Genomic DNA, 251 nt, shown 5'->3' with positions numbered 1-251 from the left:
AATAAAACAACTTATAAAGTGATATAATCTCCTTACGATTTTATTTTTTTTTCATAACATAACCACTAGTATGTCAGTAAATACAAAACAAAACAATATATTATTTTTATAAACCTACTCGCATTCTTTTCTGAAACGAATAAAAAGCAAAATAGGCTCCATAAGATATGTTTTCTCATTCTGACACATTCTCAGGAATCAGGAATGCGACGGAGGAATTACCATCATCGGATGCTCCAGAAATGTCATTA

This window comes from Penaeus monodon, chromosome 28 (assembly GCF_015228065.2).
Source record: "Penaeus monodon isolate SGIC_2016 chromosome 28, NSTDA_Pmon_1, whole genome shotgun sequence".
In the NCBI taxonomy this organism is placed as follows: Eukaryota; Metazoa; Arthropoda; class Malacostraca; order Decapoda; family Penaeidae; genus Penaeus; species Penaeus monodon.
This window is presented reverse-complemented; position numbering follows the sequence as displayed.